We start from the raw sequence: 27,016 nt of genomic DNA on the forward strand, positions 1-27,016 counted from the left end.
ACCTTTGCAAGGATGCATCTGAATATTTCTTCCCAAAAAGGGTTTTTCAGTAGCAAACAAGACGGGGACCGAACACTGCCTCCGAGATCGACAGAGATTTGACCACAGGGAATATAATACAAAGAGTCAGCTAACTTTGCTGCACAGGTAACTGAGCTAACAGCAGTTGGTGCCTGGCTACTTTAGCAATATATAAAGCTATCAGGATGCTCCGAGAAGCATCAGGAAATTCTGTGAACGATCTTGTTACTGTATTCCCTCTTCTATGGTGCAATGATTCCACCCAGAACCCTCTGTGGGAGTTCTATTTTAACCTTTCCACCTTCTCAGGGTGCTAACAAGAACTCGCCCAGGGGGTTTTACTGAGAACACTTTTTACATCTATATCCCTCTTGTCTTCTGAAGGTTCTACGAAGTGTCAGAGAATATGCAGAAGAAATAAATCTTTGACTGAGGAAGAAAGAAGAATGTTACCAATGATCGATTAAGGAAAATTCTTACAATTTGCAACATCCAAAAAAATAGTATTTGAAAACTGGGTAAATATTTGAGTATTTGTAATTGAGGATCTTTTAACATCTGTGCTTTTAACAATTCTTGTGAAACTCTCTTTCAAAAGGAGTTTTGGTGATGAAAGAAGTTCTTAATGGAACCCTTAATCTTACAAAGAACCCTTGACAAACCCTTATACCTGAGAGTGGTAATCTGTATTTTAATAATTAGGTTCTACTACAGTTAAAGGCACAATAGAAGTGCTGTGAGTAAAGGTGGTTTAACTTTAAATGCGTTTAAGAAAAAAATTAGGATTGAAAAACACAAACACAGAAGGAATTGGCAAATAGTCCAACACATTTATTGTTTTTCTGCCCACAACGTTACAACATCCACTGATGAAACAGCAGAGCTGTCTAATATCAGTCACCAGGGGAACATAAGCATCAGCTCCAGATAAACACACATTATTATGACTAAAACAACAACACCTACAACTAACACAGGGCTCGTCTTCAGCAGGGAGCCACGGCCCCTCACCTGCACCCCCCTCCTGTTCATATCAGTCCAACCTGCCTGCCGTGACTCACAAAAAAAAAAAAAAAAAAAAAAACAGCCAAAGGGCTTCGGTGTTGTTTTCAGCGAGGCACTTAAAACTACCTCTGTCACTTTACCTCTCGTTTTTACTCCACTGAGATAATGTCTTCACTGCCTCGGGGCATGATCTGGAGGATGAACCCTACAGATGAAAGAGAGCAGTGTGACGACAGGTGAAAAAAGAGAAGAGCAAACACGACCTGGCGGGGAGCTGGAGCTAAACAAAAGGCCCACAGCTACGTAGATCCCTCCCTCCTCTGGTATGGTGGCTAGGCATGCTGGAGCTCTGTCTGCGTCTGTGCTCCTGTGCAGACTAGCTCCACTTTAGCTACAGGCTAGAGGAGGGAGGAACGGTGGGCAGGGTGTGTCTGCTTACCATGGAAGCAGGTGGGCACAGAGGAGGGGAGGGGAGGGAGGTAGAGCAGGTGGTGCTATGCCTCTGGCTCGTCTCCAGCAGCCACTGTACACCAGGTTGATGTGATGAAATCACGCAGACATGTAGCTTAGCCAAGAGGAGAGACAAGGGCATGAGAATCTAGAGGGTTTACATTGTCCAAATACGTCCTTCATGCATCAGCCTTTACTTATATACCAACACCACACTGTAAAAATACTCTGCTACAAGTGAAAGCAAAGCAAGCAGAAAAATGTAATGAAATGAACACTTTTACATCACATCCCAAGTCATAATATGCACCTATTTAACAATATGTGCCAAACTGCATTTTTATATGAAAACCATGGAAAATCCATTCATTTTTTCCTTCATGTAAAACAAAATATGATGCATGCTTATGTAAGCTAGCACTAACTGATTTCAACCAATAATATCATGACAATGACCTGTCAACTGATCAATAGTTTGGGCTGGAGAAAGGTCTGGCTCCATGTGTGCACATTCTGCTACAGACCCTTTAACAGTTTGTAAACAACGAGCAAGCTGCACGCGCAGTTTGGCAACAGAAGCACTGGAAACTTGAGCAGTTTATGGCTGCGCCCTCAGATTCTGACGAATCGTACATGCAACAAACCAAATTTTGGTGAATTTGGTGCTGGTAAAACATTTAATTCAACATTTGCAGCTTGATAACCCATCCGGATGACTGGGGGAGACTGCTACTTGACAAACATCTTGGGCAGTGCTAATCCCAGGAGGCAGCGACGGTGCTGCTGCAAAACAGTGTCGAGAGGGAACTTGTTTTGGTGGAACATTTGCATGACAGGAAGCAAGTTCTGGCATTAAAATGTCAAAATCACGCCAGAAGAAAAAGTAACAGCTAGTGGCTTGTTTATGTTCGTAGCATTAGCATCTCAGGCGGTAATTTGTCATTTTGTCATAGGTTAGGCATTGTACATTTCTTTTGTACATTTTTTTAGGTGTGCCACGGCAGAGCATTGCTCAGCCTCTTTGTTGGGACTCCTGAGGGAGATGTCAATCAAAACATGATGTGCCACACCCACAAAGTCTTGAGAAAAGGTTTTAAACAACAAAATGTGTTTTTTGAACCAGGTTTTCTAATAGTTATGGCTCTTCATTTTCACTCAGATCTTTGTGGATGGAACAATAAAAACTTTATATGCATTTTCACTATTTAAAGCCACATTTCCAGGCTTTAATAAAACAAATATGTGGAATCTACTCGCCTTGTATATTCAAAACTCCTCCGATGACATCATGTTAGTTCAACACTTACAGCATCCTTCTCCAGCACTATTTGTATTATCCGGTGTAAATCTGCTGTCACCTGAGCCAATAATATGTTTTGACTGTCAAGGGTCAGAGTTAGCTCAGGGCGGTGTTGCTATGTTGCAGGGAAAAACAGGCCTCCTGTTGTCATGCAGGCCAGAGGGCTGCTGGGATGGAAAGCCAAAGCCCTGCGGTGAGATCAGTTTATGGAGGAGGACTATGTTTAAGAATGAGCCCCTGTGGGCTGTTTACGCCGTGCTGAAGCAGCACTACTCTCATTTAGCTGGAGGAAAAACAAATAAAGCTTATAAACTGAAACTAAAAAACACATTATTACTGCTGTCCTGCTACATTATTACTCGTTGCTGTCAGTTGCATCATGTACTAAAGAACTACATGCCATTTTGTATTAAGTGTGTCTGCAATATGACAAAATATGCTGCAAAATGGAGACATTTTATTGGAATTTCCTTATTGTTGAACCCTTTATTGTGATTATAGGACAAGTTTTGGGATGTATGAGAAGAGCTGAGTTTGTTTTTTGTTCATTTTAGTACAAAATTCTGTCAAAATGTATTGGAAAAAACATTTAATTATTTTTCATGTTCACTTGTTTGCAGCTCAGTTTGCTACGGTAATTTTTTTGTCACTTCTCACGTCCATTTTGACTTTTTCTCAGAGAAATATATTTGGAGGGTTCATAGGGTTCCACGGTTTGTCTCCTTTTTGGTTCCCGGTAAAACCTTTTATAAGCCGTTTCAGAGGGTTCTACTTAGCACATAGCATAAAGATTTATACCCAGAACCCACTCTGATAAGCATTTTCCACCAACATAGAACTATACTGAGCATTTCCACTAAAAATAAACTTTTTGTGAACCTGAAAAGGTGGTTCCCAGCTGGAACCAACAAATATCAGGTTTTCGTTGGGAACCAAAGTGGGCGTGTCTTATTCTACAGGTTTTTAGTGCGTTCTGCAGGTGACATCCTTAATTACAATGGTTCCACTCAGAACTTGTGGAAATGTGGGCCGGTTCACCAGTTAGCACCAAGGTCCCAAGGCTCTTGAACAGAACTGTTCAAGAACCAGGGGTGGAAAATAACCTTTCATGGGGGCTACTGGGTGAAACCTTTCACAAATGGTTCTAGCTAAAACCCCATCCTGTTAGGTTCTAGATGGAACTTCCTTAAAGGGTTTCAAGTGAAATCTTTATAAAAGGTTCTAGCAAGAACCAAAAAGGGTTTTCCTTGTTAGCACTTGTATTAGCGGGAGCAGGGAGGTTTTGTTTGAGTGGGACGACTCAGCAACTAACATGGATTTGTTTGTGGAATTAATTGCGTCATTTCATAACAAATGTCTGAGCACAAACACGCCACGATAAAACACAATACCAGGAAAGTAATTACAATAGTAAATAATAATATTTTGAATTTGGATTAAAGCTAATCTCTAACTTTTAGATGCTTACTATCACGCACATGAGACCCTAGATTACAGGGTTACAAGGCTATTGTGGATTTGAGTTTCCAGAGAATTTAGATAACAATTTTCCAGGGAGGGATGTAAACAAAAGAGCCGAGAGAGTGTGATCTCAGAGGCCGTGGGGAGAGCAGCACAACCAGACGTTTAAGTCTCATATTTCAAAGCCACGGAGACAGTTCAGGCCTCAGCTGGGCCACATCTACTGTAACTGATTCATCTTGACATCTTTGCAAGGTTAAAGACTCAGGAAAACAAATCTACAGCTCCTTACGCCCGGGCGTTATCCAGCCAATCTGTAGCCACGGGAAGATGGAGTTGTTCTTTTTCATTATCGCTGCAGGGGTTTGAGAGTCATTGTGGAAGACTTCTGGCCCACTGTGGCGCCGCTGCACCCGCATAAGTCACACAGAGACAGAATAGAAAAGAGGACAAGTAATTCACCATAATGTCCTTATCAGGGCAGGCAGGGTTACTTTAAACACGTACTCCCACACAGGTAATAATTACCTGTTACAAAATGTAATCAGTTACCTAATCCAAGCATCACAATATTAAAGTAATGTGAGTTGATTACTTTGTTACTTTTTGATTACAGTACCAAATATATTGAAATTGTTTAGCCTATTATAATGTTTAATGTTCATTGTAGGTTTATTGTTTATCCAGGTATTCCTAATTTTTGTTGTGCACAAATATACATTTAGATTCATAGTGGAAATTATGCACATTTAAATTTACTTTGCTACTTCACATTCACACACCTACTTAAAGTAAACTGCCATAAGTAGTAGTAGTACTGACAGGTTAGCTAGCTATGACTGGATTTCTGTGTGGCTAATGTTACCAGTTGGTCTGTGTAGCTAATCTTAGCGGTTGGTATGTGCGGCTAACATTAAAGGTTGGTATGTGTGGCTAACGTTAAAGGTTGTTCTGTATGGCTAACATTAGTGATTAGCGTGTAGTGAACGTTAAAGTTGGTCTGTGTAGCAGTTGGTTTTTTAAATTAGATATTGTGTCACTGTACTGTGATGTCATTCTTCTTTTCTGATCTAAAGACGAAATAACGTTGAAATTTCCACCCAGAGAAGCATTTATTTCACCAGAGGTCATGATAATGTTTTAACTGTAAGATTAGCCAGTTTCACTCAGACCAGAGTGGTGTTGTAAGACTCTGAAGTGTTGTAACATGTGCAAATTACACATGGTAGTATATTTTTCTCTATGTTGAAATGCATTTTAAAATTGTAACCCTGCTACACAATCCCCCTTTTTATTAAATGTAACTGTAATATGATTTTTTTCTGTAACTGTGATAGATTGCAGATGCCCTTTTTTGTATCCTAATTACATAATCCTGTTAAATATATATTATGATAATATGTTACTCCCCAAGTCTGGCCCTTACAACTCCTTTGACAGAGCCTGTTGTTTGTCCTCAAAGACAGCGTGCTTGTGTTTATATGCCCTCATACATATCAATTACTTTACGACTTGGGCAGTGTCGTCCTCAAGGTGCTTGAAAATTAGGTTTCAATGTCAGCTGAGAGGCACATTCCAGACAAAAATAACCGCGCTTTCACCTCCGGGCTGCATGCAGCGACTGAAACCGAAACCCTCCCATCTAAATAACACTGAAATCCAGGCTTACACAAGCAGCGTGTTCCTCTTGCATCAGCAAACGAACTTCTTTCCACATAACAGTTCAGCTGTCAGCAGCTATGGTGAGTGTTTATGAGGAAAAAAAATGGAGGAGGGGAAGTGAAACCTCTCTGTGCCTCTTTGTTGCTCGAGCACATGGAGGATTGGATTCCTGAAAACTCGGACAGCAAAAATGGCGTCACCCTCGCTCTGAGTCAGTGAGAGACACAGAGCGTGCCCTGGATGAACTTCCTGTTTCAGTCTGCCACAGATATAGGGTTTCTCCAGCCCAGCCACACACAGGAAGTGAGTCACACTTATTCACCAGTCGTCGTCGTCGTCTGCAGGCTGCAGATTCTTCCAGCCCCAGAGTGACAGGCCGTGGAGGGGGCCAAATTAGCTTCTGAAACTTTAATCTCCTGCAACTCAATTATTTAATATCTGAGCCACCCACTTCAAAGGAATACCTCAGCTGCCTCCTCCCTGGCTGCCGTGATGGAGGCTTTCATTCCCGTCTCCTGAAGGACTCACCCATTTTATATCTCTACCCCGCGGTTTGGATGACGCTTTGCTGAAATCTTACAGTGCTCCCTGAAATCAGAGATACGCTGCTCTAATAAACCGCAGTGCATTAAGAGCTGTGGGTAGCTGGAGGTGAAATTATAGTATGAAACTTCACTTTTGCCACATCCTAATTTTGGATTCCCCATCCAATTGTAAAACAATCATTTGCAGCTGCAGAACGTAATCTCTTCAGACTCAAAAAGGCAAGAGGAGGAAGCAATTACTGTGATTTGGGATGGAGCGTGAATGCAAAAAACCTAATGGAAATACACAAAACAAGCTTACGTAATAAATAGAAGATGAATTTTAATGGACGACTTTATTTGTGGGGCGAAGCCACGTTTTCCATACAACGATAAATATCCTCTAAATGTAAATGACGTCCTTGTTTACGGCGAGATTCATAACGGAGATGATGTCATCGCTGCAAAGGTAAAAGGACAGAAATAACCTTGAGGCAGGGTTCATAAATTATTTTGGAATTGGCCTTGATTTTTTGTCTCACCCAGCCACATAACACATTTCCAGACCTGCACAGCTATTGGCTCTGTGGAAAAGTGGATCAGAGAAGTGGAAAGTTAATCCCCAAGACCTTCCCAGCCAGAGACGAGAGGAGGAAGAGGAGGAGGAGGAGGAGGAGGAGGAGGAAGAGGGGGCTGCTGGCAACTGCAAAGAAGCATGGGGGCTTTGTGTCTCTGTGGAGTCACACACAAGCACACATATCCTGCTGCAGTGACACATATAGCCTCAAAAATACAGACGACACACAGACTTGCAAAGCAGCTCCTGATACGTCGACCAAACTCAACTTGACATTTGAATCTTATTTAGTATTTTTGTGAAAATATAGTGTATATCTTAGCAGCCACACATGGATGATGCACTAAAATCAACTGTATCATGCAACCAAGTCAGTCCATAATTTCAAAAGCAGACTTAGCCAAATGCACCTGTAGTGCTGCCCCCTAATAGTCAACTAAACCACCATAAATGTAAGAAAAATGTGTAAATAAAAAAGATTAGCCAAAAACAGAGCAAGGCTAGCTGTTCCATTGTTTATGCTAAGCTAACCAGTCCCTAATAACATACAGACATGAGACTGGTATCAGTCTTCTCATCTAACCCTCAGTTAACTCTCAAAAGGTTATTTTTCTGTGCAAAACTTGATATTAAACCTTGTTTGTGGGGAATAGAGCCGTTAGTTTCCTTCCTGGATCTTTTTACGGGAGGATTTTTTGGAGTATAGTCTAGCTTAACAACACATAACAACCATCTTTCAACATGGTAAACAGGAACAACCATGGCTGCCAGCATCACATCATATCTGGCACTATCCGCACGGAACAGATGGCTTTCCAGGCAGACTATATTAAATGTACCTAATGAGCCAGAGCGTGCATGATCTCATACTACCCTACTTCCATTCTTAATCTCTCTATATCATGCACGCGTGTGTGCGGGCCGTAAAGCGAGTGGTCCCGCCAGTGTGTGTGCACTAATTCAGCGGGTACAGGCATACAAATGCAGATGTGTCTGTGGCGGCGCAGGATGCAGGATATTCTCCGCTCTCTTAAAAGCCTTTTTCTAAAGTGGAATGACTCTATCAAGGGAACAATGGGTATTCTGAGCCCGGCAATGTGACAAAGGTTCACACTGACACGCTTTCCTAAATTAGGCTGTTCATGCACAGGAGGGAAGTGAGCCCTGCTCCTATTCTTCTCCTCTACTCGAAGGTCATTGTGTAGACAGGAAAGGCTGCACAGACATATGACTTGACATGCTCTCTAAAGTAGGTTAAGGGTACTCTACTTGCAAATGTGAAAAATGCAGAGGAACCCGATTTAAACCGCGCAGCCAAGGAAAAACGTGACATGTTTAAAGTCAAGATGAAATGAAAAATGCCTCTTTAACCCTTGCAGATCACAGCAACATTCATATTATGCACTTATTTACAATATATTAAAAAAAAAAAACTATTTATTTGTAATATTATATCAACAGCATGGTACGTTCTTCATGTTTGCAATGACACGTTATGCCTATCCTGTTTCATCACCTTTCAATACATATGGAATACAGATATGGAAGACAGACAGTCAAAATGGACTTTAAATGCACAGTATGTTCAATACGCTTGAACTCAACACTGTTTTTATACATTTCAATGCAGGAATGTCACATATTATAGCTAAATGCTTCTTTTATAGTCATGGATGACATCAATCCCTGTGGAGTTTGGATAAATTGAGGTTTATTGTTACAGAGGGATGTACTGTCAACAATTAAATTGACAGCTTAGACATTTAGTTGACTGAATAATCCCCAGATCACGAACAATACAGGCAATCATAAGTGTGCATCTCTCTGAGGCGAACGTCATCCATCTCTGACAGCTGGCGAAAGATCCCCTCCCACCTTAGCTTCACCTTTTCACCTCCGAACACAGAGGGACCTTCGGCGCTGGGAAAACCAGGACCTTAACTGATGTCATCATGAGATAACCTGCATTACGTCTAGGGTTGGGAGGGTTACTTAAAAATATATATTCCAATGCAGTTGCTAATTATCTATTAAAAATCTCATCAGTAACCAGGAATCACAATATTAACAAGTAATGTATCTTGATTACTTATTATTTTTAGATTACAATATCAAATATGTTGAAATTGTTTAGTCTAATATAATGTTTAATATTGATTGGTTATTAATTAGGTTTATTGAGGTTTATTATGTTAATTTAGCAGTTGGTCTGTATAGCTAACGTTAGCAGGTGGTCTGTGTAGCTAACATTAGCTGTTGGTCTGTGTAGCTAACGTTAGCAGGTGGTCTGTGTAGCTAACATTAGCTGTTGGTCTGTGTAGCTAACGTTAGCTGTTGGTCTGTGTAGCTAACGTTAGCTGTTGGTCTGTGTAGCTAACATTAGCTGTTGGTCTGTGTAGCTAACGTTAGCTGTTGGTCTGTGTAGCTAACATTAGCGGTTGGTCTGTGCAGCTAACGTTAGCTGTTGGTCTGTGTAGCTAACGTTAGTGGTTGGTCTTCCTGTAAATGTTTCTGTAAATTAGATGTTGAGTTCTTGGATGATGACAGTATTTTTACAGCTTAAGAAAGATCTGTCGCTTTACTGTGATGTTGCTCCTCTTTTCTGATATAAAGACAAAATAATGTTACAGGCAGCCAAACGTGTGCATCTGACTGAGGTGCACATCGTCATCCATCTCTGACAGCTCGAGAAAGATCCCCTCCCACCTCATCTTCACCTTTTCACCTCCGAACAGGGAGGAACATTCGGCACTGGGAAAACCAGGACCTGGACTGATGTCATTATGAGATAACCTGCATCACGTCAAACCCTGTTTTCCGACAATGCATGTTTCCCCCTTCACGTTAACACAGGCTCCTCTTGAAGATGTTGCAACATTGCGGCAGGGAGCTGCAGATGTGAACAGAGAGGCCCTTTGAAGGAGTCCTAGCCTCCTCGCGACTCCACCGCCTTCCCTCCCCCGGCCCGCACTCCCACCGCACAAGTCTGCTTCCAGGAAACCAGCTGTTGGACAGGGGAAAAGGGAGGAGGTGATATTCTATATCAGGGCTGTGAATCACAGTTCCATGCTCTGTATTTTTCCTATGGTGGTTTGGCTGCCTGGCTGGCTGGCTGGCTGAGCGGCTGGCAGGGTGCACGAGGAGGAATGTGTTGTGGAGCTGCTGGCCTCAGCGCTGAGGGACTGACTGGAAGACTGGGACAGGGGGTTGCTGGGTTATTACGTGGCCCCGGGGGTGCTTATTTAAACCAAAGTCCTGTCTGGACTATTGCACTCAAACACTGTTATTGTACTGCAGCTGCATGAGACACAAAGAGTTGGAAACAGGGAGGAGGAAGAAGAGAGGGAGTGGGAAAGAGAAGGAGAGAGTTATCGTGGGAGGGGGAGAAGCGGGAAGAGAGGAGGGAGAGAGGACGTCTGGACAATGTCATCCCTCCTTCCCTCCTTCCCAGGAAACGGCACAAACAATCAGTAAAAATGAGAGAGCCTGCGGTGGAGCAGAAGAGGGGAGCAGCACAGGGACGAGCCATAATTAGGCACCAGATGAGTAAAGTGTTGTACAGATTTAAAGGGATAATTCAGATTATTTGATGCAAGATTGCATGAGGTACTTATCAATAATCAGTGTATTGCTAGTTGAACATTTTTAGATTCATAGACTATTTTGCCTGCATTCTGGTGACTTTTAAAGAATGAAAATAACAAAATAATAATAAACATTGTTTTTGCCAACCAGTGCCTGCAGAGGACTTGGCACAATGGTACCATGGAATTTAGACTTGATTACAATAACAATAAATGAACACTTTACAAAGAGTAGATCAGGCTTTTCACAAAAAAAAAAAAATAGGTGTGAATATTTGTCATAAATCTGGAGGAATACATGAAAACTGTGACCCCAGGAGGAAATCAGGAGAGGGAATAAATAAAAAAATAAAAAAACAATAAAAAATGTGAGTCTCCTGGGGAAAAAAATCAATATCAGTTTAAGTGTACACTATATTTAGAGTATTTTCTGCGCTTTACTTTTCTGTCAGAGCATTTTTGACAAGAAACCAAATATCAACCTCTCCAAACCCACCAAACTCCTTAAAAAATAAGTAATCTTATCTCCCAGAACATCTGACTTAACTTCAGTGAATCCTAATTAATATTTTAAACACTAAATAATTCAGACAACAACACAAACAAACTAACAGAACAAAGCAGTGGGAGACAAGCAACTTCTGTGGTCTGCAAGATAAAATTGTTGATTTTGCCTCTGGGGTTTGGTTAGTTTGGAGAAAGCGATATTTGGTTTATATCACAGCAGTTTCCCGTCAGAGAAGGCTATCTGATTGCAAACTAAAGTGGCGAAAATACTCTGAATACAGAGTAAACTTTAACAGAATTAGGAGGACCTTTGTTCAAGTGGCTAAAATACCATTTGTTGCTGACTCTGTCCATACCGTGCAGCTCCCGTGCCCCTTTCTGATCCTTACATTTACAGTAGGCAATTACAAGTACCTCATCAGCCAAATTTCAAACAATCAACAGTAAAAAACAATAAACTATCCCTTTAAAACTGTAACTAGAACAAACCCACATTGTAAAAGTATCTACATGCAGACGTTGCAGGATGTAGAAGGTACAAACAAACATTGCAGCTTTGACTGAGTGTGCACTTTTAGGTGTGACACACATTTTGAAAAGCATCCGGTCTGGAAAGATTGATCATTCAGATGCAGAACAAAGAGCAACAACAGCTCGGCAATCATTTTAATGGGAGGAGATGGATCTGTTTTAGAGATGGAAAGTCGCACGTCATGCAAGACTGGGAGCTGAAAGCAGCAGTGGGGGAGATTCGTGCGAAGTGAGAGGAAAACTCAGAGAGAGTCTGGCCCATGCTGTGGAATGGCGGAAATCCTGGTCTGATTGTGCAGCAGCAGTGTTTGCTTGTGCTCAGACAGCTCCTAGGAAAGGAATGTGTGGCCTACATTCCCTCTGGAGCCCCCGCCTCTGCCTCGCCAACACCAACACTCACTGTCAGCACGGCGAAGTTTTAAGAGGCTGCACACGGAAAACAATAAAGGACGGAAACATTCAGAGCACATGGTCCTGATTTACTGGCATTTTGACAAAGATGCAGTTTATACAGGAACACGTGGCCAGGGTTGGGAGGGTTACTTTAAAAGTGTATTCCTGTATAATTACTTATTTCCTGTTAAAAATGTCAACAGAACCATAATGTTAAAGTAATGTAACTTAATTATGGACATTTAAATGTACTTTGTTACACACTACTGAAATGGCAGTAGTATTGACAGATTAACTACCTATAACTGGATTTCTGTGTAGCTAATGTTCGGGGTGCGTTTGTGTAGCTAACATTAAGGGTTGTTCTGTGTAGCTAATGTTAGCGGTTGGTCTATGTAGCTAATATAAGAAGTTGATCCGTATAACTAACGTTAGCGGTTGGTCTGTGTAGCTAATATTTGTGGTTGACTGTGTACTTAACATTAGTGGGTCGTCTCTGTAGCTAATATTAGCAGATGAGCTATAGCGCTAACTTGAGAGGTTGATCTGTTTAGCTAAAATCTGAGGTTGGTCTGTGTAGCTAACATTAGTGGTTAGTCTGTTTAGCTAACATTGGTGGTTAGTTTGCGTAGCTAACATTACTAGTTGGTCTGTGTAGCTAACAGTAGGGGTTGGTCTATGTAGCTAACACTAGTGATTGGTGTGTAGCTAATGTTAGCAGTTGATCTGTGAAGCTAACGGGAAGTTACGAGGTCTTCTGAGTACCTATTGTTAGGGGTTGGTCTGTCAAGCTAACGTTAGCAGTTGAGTGGTGTTGTGAGACTTTTGAAGTCTGCTAAATAATCCCAATTTTTACTAAATGTAAGTGAAATCTTTTTACCTATAACTGTGAATTACAGTTGCCTTTGAATTTGAATTATGTAATCCTGTTACAAGTAATCTTTTACTCGCTAAGGCTGCATGCGGCCATGATGAGACAGTGTTTACTCTGCAGGTTTGCAATGCAGTCTCTGAAGTCAGACACAGGAGGCAGGAATGGGTTAAGTCTACTGCAGAGAGAGAAAGGGGAGAGGAGTGGAGGTATGAGGAGACAGAAGGGGTGGGGGTGGGGAAGGAGTGTGTGTCTGTGTGTGTGTGTATGTGTGTGTGTTGGGGGAGGGGGGTCAGCGCTGCATTCAGATGAAATTAAATGGAGGCTAAAGTGCTGACTCATTGCGTTCAGGCCCTTTATTACCTGCTCCGTCACCCAGGCTTTATGGGGTGGGCTGCCAGAAGAAGGCTGGGGGGACGCAGAGGCAGGCAGCCCTCATTTACAGGAACCCTTCTGGAGGCAATAACACTGCAGTCAGTCAGCCAGCCAGCCAGTCAGCCCCGCGGCTCACCTGCACTCTGCAAAACTTCCCTTTAGGACAGCACCCCCCAAAAACACACACACGCACATCCCCCCACCTCTTTCATTTTTGGCTGAACAGGAGGAAGCCTGCTTTTGCTGCTAATGAGACATCAAGGGGAGCCGGGGAATCTGGGCTTGCTTTGTACAGGCTGGTCTGGTAGGCCGGGCTGTCATGCTGCGTGTGTGTGTGTGAGCAAAGAGCCTTTGTGTGTTTTTCTGTACTTCCTTGTGATGTAGTAGTGCTGTGGTTTACACCGCATGCAATGTGAGAAATTAAATGCTGAAGGTGCATTCGTCTTGTACAAAATGCTAGAAAAGTTTGGGTGTGCGTCATCACCCTCAGCCTCCAATGATGTTCTAACACTGTTAGATGTGTAAGCCATCATGGCAGTTTGCATTGCGGCTAACACTCACCTAGCATGGTGATAAGAGTTGTTAGCCATGTGAAAACAGAGGTGGAGTGGTGACACAAAACAATTCATGCTCTGTGCCTTAATATGATGTTTAAAGGCTTGGTTGTACCAACAAGGATTAATTTTTAAAACCTGATTAAATCATGCTTTAATTTGAAATTATGTTGCACAAAACTTTTAAACTAGCTAAAAACTGAAAAAGATAACATTTAAACTCCAGTTTAAACTATAAGCTATACTTAGATCCAGTATTAACTTTACTGCCTTTTAGAGATGAACTGAGAGATAAAAATCAAGTTCCTCAAGCAAAGTTAAGCAACAGACTCAACCCAGTTGAGCTTTATAATGCATTTCGTCTTTCCTTTACTTCAGGTGATAATTCAGTCAACAAGTTTTTCTCAAAGCAGAATAATTTAGCCATCCAGCATAGGCTAATTTTTACTTTACTGTAACTTGTTATACAGCTAGTAAACAATGTAATTTTTAGTTAAACTTTTAGCTAGCTACTAAACAATGTAACTTATTAAAACTTTTTATTTAGCAAGCAAATAAGGTAACATTTAGTTAGCGTTTAAGATAGCTAGCAAAGTATAACTTTTTTTTTACAATTTAGCTAGCTAGCAAACAATGTAACACTTCTTTTACTTTTTAGATAGTGAGCAATAGTGTAATGTTTGCTTAACGTTTTAGCTTGCTAGCAAACAGTGTAATGTTGATTTAGCTTGTTAGCTAAGTACTAAACAAAATGTTTTTTTTTTTTTTCAAATTGTAGCTAGCTGGCAAACAATGCAGTGTTTGATTAACTTTTAAGCTAGCAAATGATGCAGTGTTTCCAGCCCCCTTTCATACTTACTAGGTCCAGACAGCACTCAAATACATTGTTTATTTCAATTTGGGAAAACAAGCATCTCCCTATTGATTCAACATTTAATTTGATTTCGGTTTACATCACTAAACTTAGATATATTAAACTGAAATTAGCTTGTAATTGTGCAACAGAATCTAGTTTGGCTAAACTCTGATTAGAACTAATCTTAGATTGAATTAATTGTTGGTGCAACGCACTTTAAAAGATGTAGGTGCACGTTTTGAATTTCAGCGCTGGTACATCACTCAGAAAAACGTACAGTAACTTCAGGGTTGCATTTCCTGTTAGAATCTGATATTTGTGGGTCACGTCTGAAAGTCAGTGCGTGTGCATGTGCATGATGTATGGCTGCGGCTGGCCTGGAGCACTCACTGGCTGCGGAAAGCGCTTATTGCTGCTGATCAGACGAAATGGACTCCAGCACTGTGTCAGGCTCCAGTTTGTCTCAAATGGTCTGGGCAATCAGAGCATACAGCCAATAAATGGATGCATTCTCTCTGTCCTGGCTCTGCTTCTCCATCTCCCTCATTACTCTCATTACTCTGCAGCTTGTGGGTTATCTAATGCTCTCCCCATGGCTTACGGTTTGGCTGGGGATTAGACTCAGTTTTCCAAGGGCATTTTATAAACAACCCTGTGTGCCTCCCGTTCCCGTGGGCTGAGCTGATGTAGCAGCAGAATTTACGACCTCGGAGGCCTTGTGGCCTCACTCCCATTGCAATACATTATTCAAATTCATTCTCTCTCTCACACAGAGCGGAGGGCAATTATTTGAATATCCGCAGGAGTGCAGCTGGAGTGCCGCGGCTCATCTTCAACAGCAAAGACGGCGAAATTGCCTCACTCCGGCGGATCAAGGTTGTAGGCAATGAAACACTATAATTTATGACACAGTTTGATATTTCAGTGAAGTCATTGATTCCCTCGTGTCAGACCTTGGCAAGGACGGCTCCAGAATTCACAGAATGTAATTCCAATTCTGCCTCGATGAGGATTTTTTTTTTTTTTTTTACAGCACTAATTGGACACTTGGCTGGCTGCACATGCTGTAAAATGGATTTTCCCCTGAATCAACAGAAACAGCCCTCAGAAATTCAACATCGTGCCTCGGCCCTGCAAATTATTTTCAAGGCTTCTGTGCAGACTCGAGAAAACAAGAAGCAAAATTTGTGTATTTCCTCAGAAAGAAAACAGACTGACGCTGAGAGACGGCAAAAGTACACACATTAAGTAGATGTACAGATATTCATGTAAAAAAGCAATGCTGGTAAAAGCAGAATTTACTAGTACAAGTAAGAGTGGGAAAGTACAGGCTCTGAAATGTAGTCAAAGTATAAAAGTAAAGTAAGTTTTAAGCTGCAAACAAATCTTGTTACATCATTTTTCAGTTTGTTACATCTTAATCTTCTTGTTTCGTCTTTTATGTTGTTTTTTTTGTCCTGTTATTTTTTTTTTTTTTTTTGTCTTGTTACGTCATTTTTCATTTTTTATTCTTCTTATGTCTTTTACATTGTTTTCATTTGATTATGTCTTTTTTATATTGTTATGTAATGTTTCGTTTTGTTACACCACTGTCTTTTTTGTCTTGTTACATCATTTTTCATTTTGTTATGTCTTTTTTGTCTTGTCTTTTATGTAGTTTTTTTTGTCCTGTTACGTTGTTTTTTGTTGTTGTTTATGTTGTGTTTTTTGAGTCTTCTTGCGTCTGTCGTGTGTGATATCCACTCATGCATACACTAAGGAATCATCTTTTCTATGTTATTGTCTGATCTGTTTAAATAGAAGTCACACTTGATGTTGCGAAAGGCTGTGGCAATGATGCAAATAAGGATGATCAGCAATTCCCCTTGAACGCATCAAAACGAAAGTAACAAGCTTGTTTTGAAAATGTAAGGAGTATAAAGTATAAATATTTGTGTTAAAATGTAGGGAGTAAAAATAAAAATTCAAGTAAAGTACAGATACCTGAAAACTTTACTTAGGTACAGTGACAAAGTATTTGTACTTAGTTACATTCCGCTTCGGCTGATGTCACGTACGCAGTAAGTTATTGAAGCTGTCCCACTTTCAGCAGAGAACAGATGCAGTGTCCTCGTTTCTGGTGTAGCAGAGCTCCTCTCTGTCACACACCTACCTACAGCATGATGTAAGTGTTGTTCACACCACAACAACACATGCGTTCGTACCATTCACAGATTCCACTGCAGCGCCTCACAGAGACAGACTATAAGTCACACTGGATTACACACCTCCTCCTGCATGAAGACTTACTAATACTGTACATGCCTCTGACTAACAGAGAGGAAGTCGCTGCTGTAGTGTTTTACTTTTGAAATGTGGCCTCACCCTCCCAAACCTCATTCCAGTTTCCTTTCAGAGCCTCAGTCATATGATGAATGTCTGTTCATGAACAGTCAGCTGTTTCACACTCTGGATATTTCTCATTATTACGCCTGTGCCACTATGTTTTGCAATTTTTGTGTTTGTTTGTTGTGAGTTATGTTGTAGTTTTTCATATGGAGAATTTTTTTGTGTTGTCCCACAACACAACTTTTTCATCTGTTACGCCTTTTTGTCTTGTTAAGTCACTTTTTTTTTTGTCTTAACTCATTTGCGTCTTGTTACATAATTTTTTGTCTTGTTACAGCATTTTTTGTCTCATGTCTTTTACATAGTTTTTAATCTCGTTACATCTTTTTAGTCTTCCTATGAAAAGCCACCTCTATATGAGCCACATATCACTCTCTCTAAACCAACCAAACTCCATAGGCGAAAACAGTCATTTTACCTTTCAGAATACAGGTGTTGCTGATCTACTGCTGCCTTGATCTGTTAGTTAGTTTATCTTATTGTGCAACTTTAGTGTTATATAGGGTTAGTTTGGATTCACCAAAGCTAAACAATAACACAAACAAACTAAGAAACTGAGGCAGCAGTAGCCCAGCACCTCCCGTGTTATGCAAGGTAAAATGTCTGTTTTCAAACATGGAGTTTGGTTGCTTAGTAGAGAGTGATATTTTGCTACTTTCACTGTCGAAAAAGCTGTCTCATGGCAAAATAAAGCAGTAAAGGAAATAATTATGATATCAGTAAACATTTGGCAACACTTTTAGTCTTTTATCTTGGGGTCATAGATGGGCAATCTTACAGATTTGTCCAGACACAGTGTCTAATTGCTTCTTTATTTTGCCCTCGTCCTGCCACACCTGTCTGAAGTATCAGTACACATCAGGTTCAGAGGTCAAGTTCAGCCCGGGAAGTGATATGCTGTCTTTTTTCATTGTGCGCTGACATTCCTTTGTGTGTGTCTGTGTTGGAGGCAGGGATAATGTTTCCAGTAGCACATCTGCCTCAGAAAATCTCATGTGGCTGTATCCAGTTCCCGTCACTGATACCATGAAAGCAATCTCAGAGATAACAAAACCTCATTCAAACACCAAAAGCAGGACAAGGAAAGGTAAGAGCCCGTTTTCCATCTCTCCCACAAGTGCAGTTGTTGTTAAACCCCGTTGGGTGTGCCTTTGGTGTTAACTGATGAAAACCACTATGATGCAACTGCGTCTTTATTCATGACAGTACACGGTGGGAGGGTTTAGCTATGAACGCCTGCGGCTTCGTAAATAAATCATCTAAACTCACTGAAGAGAAAAGCTCCAACAATAAAAGATTTTTCTTCCCCGACGGAGAGTGAGTCACCATTCAAAGGAAAAAAGAGGCCTGGATTCTCCGCCGTCGAGCGTTCAGGCATCAATTTCACGAGTGTGAAAAGCCAGCTGACAATGGAGCTAATTGATGAGGATTATCCAGCAGAAAAAGGAGGAAGCCTGGTGACGTGACTCATCGCGGCCATCTGTGCAGAGTGTACTGTATTTTCACAACCATGCCTTCGAGAGCAGAATAACTTCCTCTTTGGCACAAAGCCCCGAGCAAACATCACTTCTACCCCGACTGGCTCTGCCCCTGCCTGGATAATACTTTAACTCGCACCTGTGCTTTAAACCGCCCTCACTGTCTGACTAGCTGCTGCTGAGGGAAGGCAAAAACACCCACTGAGTGTGATATATTGAGGGAAATGTGAGTCACAGCAAGCATCAAAACACTTCCCTCAAAATGCTGAGACCTGAAGTCACACAGTCACACACACACACACACACACACAGAGACACACACACACTCTGTGAAATTCCCAGTGAGTCGACCGGCTAATGACATTTCTCCATTACCAGCTAATCCAGACACAAAGGCACGACAGAGGGCTCTCAGGAACCTTTTTTAATTATTAGAAAGTGTCTCGGCCTCACAATTAAAACTTCGCAAGTTTACAATCATCTCGGAGCGCGGCGCAGCCAGACATCTTAAATATCAGTGACATATCAGTCGAGAGGGCAGAGCTTCTGCTAGACGCCGTTAATGAAAGTCGGATTGAACACAGAGTGTGTGGTCAAGATATGCAGCCGAGCTTAAAACTCAATCATGTTTTTGTCCCAGTGAGTTAAAGGGATAGTTTGGATCATTTGAAGGGCGGTTGTAATGAAGTTCTTATCCATGAAGGGTAGATGTCGTGAAACACGGTCGGTTCCTATACGACCGGTACCAAATCATAACGCAGATTACAGTGCCTCATATTGGTGCCACATGCCTGAGCTGTCGATTGAAATAGTTGCCCTCTGGTGCGGATGTTAGAGACACATTTACTCAGTCCACATGGCTCTGGGAAAAGGAAACGTTAGCCTACCATTAGCTAGTAACTATCTTAAACACTATCTTAAAATGCCAGGCTACAGGGTGGCAATATGGTTGCTCTCTGGTTAGAAACACATTTACTCACGCCACATGGAAGCAGGAAATATTAGCCTACCGTTAGCTAGTAGCTATTTTAAACACTGGTTAAAATGCCAGGGTAAACAGTGCAGATATAGTTGCCGTCTGGTGCACACATTAGAGAGACATTTACTCACTCCACGTGGCTCTGGCAGCAGGAAACATTAGCCTACCATTAGCTAGTGGCTATCTTAATCACTGTTAAAATGCTAGGCTGAATGGTGGCGTAGTTTTGGTTACAGCACAGTTTAGGCACCGGTACTGTTTCAGATATATCATTTTTGCACCAGTATCAGAAAAACACTATACCCTAAGCAGCAGAAATACTGGTGTAGTAAACTGAGCAATGTACTGCTATGAAGGTGAGCGACAAAACATATTATGCTATATACAGAATATTTTCATTATTTTGCTGTTAGGCAGCATTTTCTGACGAGAAGCCACTTAAAAAAAAGCTCCGTCTGAAAAAATTAATATCAGTTTAAGTCAATGCTATATTGAGAAACTGCCACTATATAAGCCAAATATCTCTCTCCAACCAACCAAACTCCATTGACGAAATAACAGATTTTACCTTGCAGAAGACAGGAGTTGCTTGTCTACCTCTGCCTGAATTGGTTAGTTTGTTTGTGCTGCTGCGTAACTGTGATGTTTCAGACGGTTAGTTCTGATTCATGAAACTAACAGATCGAGGCAGCAGTAGATCAGAAACACCGGTGTCCTGTGAGGTAAAATTACTGATTTTAGCACTGGAGTTTGGTTGGAGAGGCGAGTGTGATATTTTGCTTATATAACGAAGGTTTCCCGTCAGAAAAGGCCGACTTACGGCCAGGTAAGCAATGGAAATTTTCTTAATACGGTATACTGTTAAGCTGATATTGATTCTCTATGTCTGCAGCATTTTATTACTGGTACTCCACTTTGCTTCTTCAAACTGGGGGCGTATTGACCGTTATCTCTCAAAAAGTACCTCAGACAACGCCACTTCAAATAATCTGAATTATCCCTTTAATGCAGTTACTCTCACATGCTTTTGTTTTCATGCTTTTTCTTTCTATTTTCCTTTCATTCTTTCTGCGGGGCTGTACATGCGATCTCCATCATGACGCATTACCACAAACTGGTAACGTCTCTGTCACTGCGGTTAAATCATTTGGCTTGTGAGAGTGGTGCATCTCGGTTTCAGAAACATAAGATCATTAGGCCTTTGGATTTGTGTGTGAGTGTGCAGTTGCTAAATATGCAGCAGGCTCGGAGTGAGACATGTAGTGACACAGCTGGCTCTCCTCGCAAGGGGAAATTACAGTGTTCAGTGGGTGATTTTTCTGATTCAGTCAAAGCGAAAATACCCTTTAACTTCAAAGTTACCTTACAGGAAGATCAAACTGAAACACTGGAGGAGGATTTCATGTGTCTGAACACTATAAACAAAAAGACACATTTGCATCTTGTTTGTCTCAGTGTGAATGAGGGAAAGTGATGAAATAAGACGTTGCTCTGGCCTCCCCCCTCCACACACACATACACCTCCCTTCCCCCCAGCTGGTTCCCTTCTGACTCATGGGGGATTACTTGTCTGATCACTTTGATCTGCTTGCCGGTGCCAAAGCTATTTTCTCCACCCAGTGAGCAGCGTGCAGGCTGCTTTAGCCCACAGGCAGGAGACACACATTCAGGTTAGAGTTTCATCTGCCCACTGACACCCAGACTGCTCCTGCTAAAACCCACGCTGCTGCACAGCTTACAGCTAAACAGGAGGCGGAGTCGATTCAGAGCCAATTTCAGTTAGGATGGCCAAAAAACGGTATCTGGTTATTCGAGGATGTTGCACAACGAACGGTGATGAATAACAGTCACTTCTAACCACAAACAGTTTGCTCCTGATGCAACAGGATCTCCCACACATGATAAGTGCTCTGATATAAAAAAAGGAAGGCCAGAAAGCTGACACAGAGAGCTGCAGTGGAAAATATGGGTTGTACTGCCGCTGCCAAGCGATTGTAGAGCAAGTGGCATGACTGCAAAGGAGAGGAGGAAAGTATTCTGACACTTTGACACTTATCTGTTTGAAGAAGTGGATAAAAGAGTGCAGCAGATGGTGGCGCATGAACCTCTCTTGAAACATTTCTCTTACCCTCGCAGCCAAGGCACAAAAATTTGATGACACCTTTTTTTATGACACACGAGCAGTGGAAGATTCAGACTTCTCTGAAGAGCAGGGACGGAAAAAAAAGAGCACCAGGTGTATGTGGTGGGCACCAAAAGTTGTGGTTTTGTCCACTGGAAGCATACGCTAGAGGACACTTTCTAATGTTTTGTCCACTTTATCACATTTTGTCTACTGGAAGTTTACTCTAGAGGGAAGTCAAGCATGTTTTCTCCACTGGAAGGACGCTCTTTAGGGCACTTTGCCACATTTTCACCACTGGAAGCACACTCTAAAAGGCATTTTAGCATGTTTCGTCTAGTGGAAGCACACTCTAGAGGGCAGTTTAGCATGTTTTCTCCACTGGAAAAGCACTCTGGAGGGCACTTTACTACACTCTGCAGAGCATTTTAGCATGTTTTCCCCACTGGGGGGTCGAGGCGATTGCTCCGTGCCTCCTCTTCTGTCCACCGGTGCACATGAAAGCATGTAAATCACGCTGGCCCTGATGTGACTTCTCTGCTACGCCTCATCTGGTTCACGGTGTTCCTGTCGCTGCCTGCCTGCTTTGGTGCCAGGCAAAGCGCTCCAGCTGGGAAAGCGAGGCGAGCGGTGCCGTGGTTATGTGACTCAGTTTCTGCAAAAAATAATTGTCTTTCTCTGTAATTTCTCTCTGCAGCCCCCACCACCGCCATCAAAAACCCACCCACCCATCCATCCTTCCATCCTCCCTCTCGGAGGAGCCGGCGTTATCAGCGGGTGTCATTTCATGAGAGCCATCATCAAAGGCAGCTGCCTGGTTTCCATGGAAACAGCCCACTTCAGGGGAGGCATATCGGAGGAGGCATGTGTTAGAATGCTGCGGGTTACTATGGAGACTGGAGCGACGGCTTACATAAGTATTCAGTGTGTGCGTCTGTTGCACCAAGGCACATTCCACCATATAATTAATGCTCAGAGTGTTTGCTCGCTGCTGTCGAAAATTACAACAATGTCATTTCGAGTGGCAGGCAGCGGCGCTCGTCGGCCGCGCCGCCACAGTCAAGGTCAGGCTAATTTCCCCGCCAATTAAACCCAGCTTGTGCATGGAACAGCTGTCAACTGCCATCTCCAAGGTGACACATCAAATTATTCTTTTTTACCATCCAAAAGCCACTCATAAACACTTTACCCGTACTCCCAGATGTGCTTCATGATTGCTTTAAAGGAGCAACATGTAGCAACTGCACATGCAGAAATGAGGACTGCAGTCCAAACAGGGAGTTGGAGCCATAAACAGTATTTTAAATAGGTTGAACCCCTGTTTAAAGGAGAAATCTGTAATATATTTACTGTAATTAGTCATAAAATGGCCACAATATGTCATCAGAGTTTAAGGCTTCTTAATGGTTCTCTGACAACAACCCTCCAGCCGAGATGTCCTTTGAAACTTCTATTCTGGGCCTTAAAAACTTTTAGTTTTCCCATTTCATGTTAATTAGAGTTCAAATTAATGCTGAATGTTTGCAGAATGAGTTAGTGTCTGTCCATGAGTCGAATGAAACCATTAATACTCTTGTAGAAGGAGTAGATGTTTATAACAGTTAAATTAAGCAAAATGTTAATGGAGTTTGGCAGGCAGTGAGACAGGCAGCCACTGAACTCAGACTCTCAGAGCAGTGGGCTTTTGTTTTCAGGATAACAGGCTGACCTTTACATTGACAGACAACTGACAGTTATAAACAGCTGATCAGCTTACAGTGCAGGACTCGTCGTTGCTTCTTATTGTCAATTTACGAAGTTCGGGGAGGAGGGGATGGGGAAAACTGCCAGACTCCATTAATATATTTCTCGATTTAGCTGTTATAAGCATCTACTCCTTCTAAAAGATTATTAATGACCTTTTACAACTCATAAATAGACACTAACTCATTTACCAAACATTCTGCTTTAAATTGAACTCTAATAGGGCAAACAAAAACAATTATTCTCGCCAGGAATGGAGGTTTTAAAGGAGAACTTGCTGGTTATAGCGTTGTTGTCAGAGTAGTGAGTAGCATGTTCATTGTTAGGCATGTCCTTAATCTTTGATGACATATCATGGTCATTTTATGATTTAAAACTGTAAATATATTGCAGATTTCTCCTTTAAAGATGACCAAATACTACACAGAAGACACGCCTCATGTGTTCTCGACATAAAACGTGTTACCGGCGGTGTAATGGGAGAACATGAGCCATGAAAGGGCTCAGACTGGAGAGGAAATAGGATGCAAAGGTTGAAGTCAATGTGTTTTATTGGCCCTGAGCTATTCTGCCAATAACTAATGGATCCCCACCGATGAGAAACACTGTAGTCAAATTGCCTTGAGTGCCCGGGCTCCAAATGGAAGTAGACAAATGATGTCCATCTTATCTGAACTGTGCATAATGCATTTTCTCTGTCTCTGATTTATGCACTCATCACATCATATATTCCGCCATCTCCACCGAGCTGCTGCCTTTTAAGTCCTGATTGCAATTAGGTTCTGTATGTATGCTTCACTTTCATCTCTGCTGTGTACAGCTAACCAATGTTCTGCTGCAGCCGTCGTGACACACCAACAAAACAGGAGGCTTATTGGAACAGCGAGGAACCACGACATAAATAAATATAGCTCCTCGTCTGTATGAAGGATGAAATTAGGCCTTAATTGGTCTCGTGTGAGCTAATATTTATACTGTGTATCTGAAATGTAATGATGTAGGTTTTCTGTGACTTGTGTGGCATGAAATTAAAGGGCACATAATTAGGTTAGTTTCAGTTTCCGCTAGCTGTTATCATCATGACATACTGTACACGAATGAAAACTGGTAATTAAAGCTCTGAGCACTAAATCTCACCTTTTACCCACTTCCTCTGACTCACATGACCGTGGTAACATGAGCAGACAACCAAGCATTTGCAAATACATGGAAACAGCGTCCATGTGACTGCATGCACAATTGGTATAAAATCTGCAGGATCTTTTTTTTCATACCTTTTGCCTCATGCTCATGATTTGGCCTTGAAGAAGCTGTGTACGCTCCTCCAAAAACTAGGCTGCAGCCTGGTTGTAACCGAAACCATGTGCTGTGCACAACTTACCATGTGGTGCCTTCTTGACTGTTTCTGAGACTGTTGGAAGGCAGTGGGAGGGGGGGGGTGAAACTCACTGGTGAGGAAACCGCAACATGACAAATGTTGCACTAACAACACTGTCACAGCAGCCAGCGTCAGGCGGGGAAGACTCAGTCAGAGTGGGGTAATCGTTTGACACATAAACTACTTTATAAGGACTTCCTCTTTCTGCTGAAACTGGAGAGAAGGATAAGACGCCTGGGTGAATAAAATGTATTTTAGCCACCTAAAAGATAATATCAGTTTAAGAGTATGCTATAATTAGAATAGTTTCAGCCCTTTTGACTTCAGACAGCCTTTTCCAATGACAAATATCTAAACCAGCAACTCCCCTGTCCTGGGAGGTAAAATTACTGATTTAATCTATGGAGTTTGGCAAAGATAAAGCAGTGAAAATATTCCAAATATTACAGAAAACAATACAGGACATTTTAGCCCAATTCATAAAGGAGACAAAATAAGTGCATTTAGATGTAATGAACAGGCTGTTACTTTTCCCTTTCATCAGTAAAGCAGTTTGCACATTTTAAATACTTAATTAAATCCTAAATTTGCAGAAGTTCCTCCATAGTCTTTTATTTATTTGGAGACCCAAATAAAATCTCATGTGACCCGCCTGTGGGTCCCGACCCAGTCTTTGGGAACGACTGCCATAGAAGGTATAATGAGTTCGTATCTCAAAATGATGAGACACTTTGGCCAAATAATGGTGGGACACCGCAAAACAAGTCGCCCAAATTGCAAGCGGCAGCCTGTTAGTTATTATGACTTGCAGCTGGTGTTTTTCCATCATAACCACACTGAGGATGTTTAGTGGAGTGAGTTAAAAACAAAGATAATTTGGGCACATTTGGTATTAGGAAGATGTTGTTTTTGTGGCATCAGCAGTAACAGTAAAGCCAGAGTACAGCCTGAACCTGGGTGACTGGAATAACTATCGCATGCGACTATAATACCAGGGACAGATGGCAGGAGGGGAATGCCGTCTGACTACGGCAACCCGGAGTGTGACAGGGACACGCTCTGCTAAGTGAGAGGAATGCGTTGTGACACTCCTCCAGGGCACCTTGTGAACAGCGTGACAGTGGCATGAAAGCGTCAACATGCCAGTTTTCACAGTGCACCCCTCTCTGTGCATGCCTGCCAAGACCATAGACACTTCAGTTCAACTTCCACACCACGGGAAAGACTAGTACGACTGATGCTGCGGAAAGTGTTGCTGCGACATTTATACCATCAGGATTTGTTTTGTCTCCGTCAGTCTTGAAAAAATATGCTCCTGTGAGCAGTGGGATGGTAGATAAACTCATTAGTTGCCTGAGGTTGTTGTTGTCACTGAGGGCTGTAAATGGCTTTTATAATTCAATCATCTCCACCTTGGCTGCGCAGCAAGTCAACTCTCTGCCCTCCACAAACCGTGTCAGAGCAGCTGTTGCACCAGATCATATTCTGATGTTACGCAAAGACCGCAGCAATAATGTGACTCGCACACAATGGTATTTTTATGCTGTGCACCAACAAAACAACGATGATGACTGTGTTGGGTTGGCCCAAAACCACCCCACAAGCACAATTCCACGAAGTGTGTTCAGTCACTGGTAGCTTTCCAGGCCCGGCCCTCTGGAGTTCAAGGCTGCTTGTTTTGGCAGAGGCAGCATTTTGGCAAACAGTGACAAACCTGCTCACCTGTAATCAACCTAGAAAGGCCAACACCCTTCTTTCAAGTATCAGAGTATCAGTCTCTATCTCAGTGTGTTTGTCTGTTACGTAAGTCTACGAAAACCTTGGGAGTATATATGGAATTCTGAATACAAAACCGAGGTAACTGTACTGTACAGTTTCTTTTAGTAAAAAGTTGGAGGACTACTATTTTAAAATACATTTTAAAATGAATTATACTACAACGTGCAGTGTACAGTGTGTGTGTGTTACAACACACAAGTCTCAAGTCTAACAACACCATTCTGATCTCAGTGAAACCAGCTATATATATTCATTAAAAAATGCTTTCAATGGGTGAAAATTTCACGAATATTTGTTTCATCTACTTAGCAACTTTAGCTGCACAGACCAACTGCTAATGTTAGCTACACAAACCACCTGCTAATGTTAGCCACACAGACCACCTGCTACTGTTAGCTACACAGACCAACTGCTAACATTAGCTGCGCTACCAACTGTTAGCTGTTAACTAATCTGACAGCTGCCAATTCATCATCCC

The 27,016-nt window shown here is 41.9% G+C and overlaps 1 long non-coding RNA gene across 1 annotated transcript in view; it reads right to left on the reverse strand.

Moving 5' to 3' along the window:
- Positions 1-695: 695 nt before the first annotated feature.
- The window catches only part of LOC146315200 (uncharacterized), a 35,200-nt gene continuing 8,879 nt past the window's right edge, over positions 696-27,016 (reverse strand). Inside the window, exons 2-3 of the long non-coding RNA XR_014771847.1 lie at positions 1,466-1,591; positions 696-1,231 (exon numbers count right to left, since the gene is read on the reverse strand). This is a non-coding gene — a long non-coding RNA (uncharacterized LOC146315200). The remainder of the gene's footprint in view (positions 1,232-1,465; positions 1,592-27,016) is intronic.

Source organism: Lutjanus erythropterus, chromosome 14, assembly GCF_056507025.1.
Source record: "Lutjanus erythropterus isolate fLutEry1 chromosome 14, fLutEry1.hap2, whole genome shotgun sequence".
Lineage (NCBI taxonomy): Eukaryota > Metazoa > Chordata > Actinopteri > Lutjaniformes > Lutjanidae > Lutjanus > Lutjanus erythropterus.